The 3,625-nt window shown below is 30.8% G+C and overlaps 1 non-coding gene across 1 annotated transcript; it reads right to left on the bottom strand.

Moving 5' to 3' along the window:
- Positions 1-3,235: 3,235 nt before the first annotated feature.
- On the bottom strand, positions 3,236-3,377 carry LOC143544642 (small nucleolar RNA snoR136). The gene has a single exon (XR_013137286.1). It is a non-coding gene; the product is annotated as a small nucleolar RNA snoR136 (small nucleolar RNA).
- Positions 3,378-3,625: the final 248 nt, after the last annotated feature.

Raw genomic sequence — 3,625 nt, 5'->3', positions numbered from 1 at the left:
ACATCCAGTGTTGACACTGACAATAATAAACAAAAAATAAGTTGCATAGGTTCCATAAGTAAAACACACAAATCCAACATTTTTATATCCATAATAAAACAATTTTCATTTCACATATATTATCATTATTGCTCTCTTTATATAGCTCATATTCTTTGTTTTAATCAAAGTGTTTTTACATAAGTGTTGATTTAATTGAATAAAAACTCACAATTACTGCTTTTATAGAGCTCCCATTCTTTGTTTTAATCAAAGTGTTTTACATAAGTGTTGATTTAATTGAATAAAAAACCACAATTACTACTATTTAGTCTTGTGTATTCTATAGAGTGGCACCTTAACTAATTTTTCTCTTCACCTCATAATGTAAGCAAATCATTGTTGGAACAAGGGTTGATTTGAAAGGTCACACACTCACACGCGTAATGACCGCTTAAGAAAATATAGTTTCTAGATATCAAAATTTTCTATGGAAATTGAAATTTGGAATGACCATTATAACCTCATTAATTATTTCTCTAACCTTTTAAATTTATCACACAATTGTCACTTTTATTCGCACAGACTTCAGCCATAAACGTGTAATTTTGTTTTAAAAAATTTTGTTGTCTAGTTTCGATCCCCTTGTTTGCTCGTCTGCAGGCTTAACTTGGGCGTATAATTGTCTAGCTTTTATATGGTCATAATGGTAACTTACTATCTTACATCATATCACCTGAGTTGAGATAACTAATTCTTTCGTTTCTTTGGGCCACTGGCCATCCGCAGGAAGTTTCGGATATTTTAGCGACAAATCTAATAAATCTAAGTGTAGTTCTTGAGGTCTTGATCTTTTTCGGAAAGGGAGTGTGTGCGGGTTGTTTATTTCAAAAATAAGTTGGATCCAACCAAATGTATTTTTTCTGTTATAACTAGGAAAGTTATATCTAAGAAAGAAGAGTGCATGATCTCACGAATTACTTCTGAATCAATTCAGAAATCATATGTAAAAACTATAGCATTTCGAAATTTATTATTAGAACTATACCAATAATATGTAATGTGAATTTCTTATTAAACATAGGATGGATCAACCCAATTAGTGTTGTCCAAACTGATCATCTCTCGCCGCTTGTTCGGAATTTTTTCGGAAAATGCTCGCTTGTTTTTCGCTCGATTGTAAACGAGCCGCTCCGTTCGGTTCGGTTTGTAAACGAGCCAAACAACAAGAAAAGGTATGCTCGGTTCAATCGGCTCGAATATTTTTAATTCATTTTATATACTCATAAATATATATATTGTTTTAATAATTATCTTGAATATTAAATATAATATCTTTTAATTATTGAATATTTTCTAGTACTTTAAATATAAAAAATAATTATATTTAGTTTTCAGTATTTCAATATTAAAGATAATTATAAAAATAAGTTACATATTTGTGCATATATATTTATATAAATAATTATTTTGTAATTATTAATTGTTTTATTACATTATCCAACTTCAAACTTCAATTTTATCAAAAATTACAAGCTACTCCTAGTTTTATAAAATCTACTAATTTATTTTCATGCACATCATATTCAACTTCAAACTAGTTCCTTATAAAAGAATTTAAAGGGGAAAAAAATAATGCTCCGAACTCGCTCTATACCGCTCAAAAAATGCTCAGAAAATATTCGATTCAATTTTGACTACATCCAATCTTGGCTCGGTTCGATTTTGAGCCACTCGGCTCGGTTCGATTTGAAACAAGCCAAGCAACAAGCAGGCCCTTGCTCGGCTCGTGAAAAGCCCTAAACCCAATTCAAGGCTAGTAAGTTCATGCCCACTAGAGATGCAATCAAAAATGATTAAGCCCAATAATTGCTTTAGTTGAATATGGCCCAACTGGAGCCTTCATCTTACTAGCAATTTAAGCAAAAAAAAAAGAGAAATGGCTAAAGATTTCACAAAAATTTGAATTGGTTTCGTATTGATGGAACGACTACTTAAAAGGTGAGAAGAATGGTTAAATAATAGACATTCAGTGAGATTTGAATCTCCTTTTAAGATTAGGGGAACACGGATTTCCTAATTCACTCTACAATTAAATAATTTTACATTCAGTATGACGTATGGAAATCGCGTTCCATGTACTACTATATAAGTATGAAGTAAACAAAATAAGTTATTTTAGATTGCTACAAACTTATTCATGTTATGCTTTATAAAGATTCTCACCAAATTCATGTTATCACCCACAACTTTACCTTATTAACTGGTATTAATCCCAAATTAAAAATTCTCTAGGTTAATCTCAATCTTTCAACCTATTGGTTATCACCGAGTCTTTTCCTAACAGAGACTAACCCAATTAGTTTTAAGACAAAAAATTATCAATTCTCCAACTTCAAAACCAACCACCACCGTAACCTCTGTCACCCGCCCACCACCATATCCGCCCCACCACCGTCACATCCACCACCACCACTGTTGCCGCCATCGTCACTTCAACCACCATCACCATCAACGCCATACAGATTGTAGGTTTATGAAAAAGAGTCTAAAAAACCACTCATGAGCCAACCTGAAGCTTCAAAATTAAAAATAAAATCAAGCCAAGCTCAAGCTCAAGCTCAAAATCGACTCGGCTAGTTTACAATCCAAGTTTAAGAGAAAATTAAACTTGGTTTATAATAAAAAAAACTTTTTTACCCCATCAACTTAAAGAAACAGCATATTTTGCCAAAAAACTAATTGATAGTTGGAATCAACGTAGGAAAATTATTAAAATTGGAATTAACATTCGCCAATAGGTTAAAGTTCAGATTATTAATATCCAATATCCCTTTTAATATTTATTAAAAACTCATACCCATTGCTTAATTCAGGCTATATATTCAATGTTCATCACAGTATTAAATATTTGGTTTTATTTGGTTTTTAAATTGTGCCTTGTACCCAAATCAATGTTTAATTTAAAAAAAAGTATAGATTTCTTAATTAAATAAAATGTATAATCAAATTAACCTATGTCCAATAATGAAAATATTATATAAGCTTCGATGACAAAAAATACCCAAATATACCAAAAAAAGGGATCCAATATTTGTATAAAAAACAATCTTGAAATAAACAATTTTCGAAATTCAATTTATGCCGCCAGAACAAAGCCACCAATAAATCAATCACTAAATCTCAAAACTTGCAGCTGTAAGAAGAGGCAAAACTTGATAACAATAATAATTTCTCAAACTTAATAACAAAGTACAAATATAGTTTCCCAACGTCCAAATGCAACACCGATAGATACACCGGATAGCGAGGGAAACATTTGTTCTAGGCTCCAATAAATCAAAACTTACCGATACTATTTAGTTTCAGCAAATCACATTTTAATATAACGAAGCCACAAAAACATAATGGCAGAGCAAGAATGTTTAAATTCAAACAAATTCATCATAGTCAATATGTATGAATTTAGAATTATTAAAATTATTTAAATCATCTAACATTATGTAGCTGTTCAAATGTTCTTCAATGAAAATAAAAATCAAAAGAAGATTAATAAAAATGTAAAAACAGCACGATTAATATTGCTTCTAGGGAACGAGTCAGACAGAAACTAAGTGGATTCATGCCGACCAGATAAGCGAAGCCT

Source organism: Bidens hawaiensis, unplaced genomic scaffold (genome assembly GCF_021521415.1).
Source record: "Bidens hawaiensis isolate Kalapana, Puna unplaced genomic scaffold, B.hawaiensis_p1.1 tig00013648_1, whole genome shotgun sequence".
In the NCBI taxonomy this organism is placed as follows: Eukaryota; Viridiplantae; Streptophyta; class Magnoliopsida; order Asterales; family Asteraceae; genus Bidens; species Bidens hawaiensis.
This window is presented reverse-complemented; position numbering and strand designations above follow the sequence as displayed.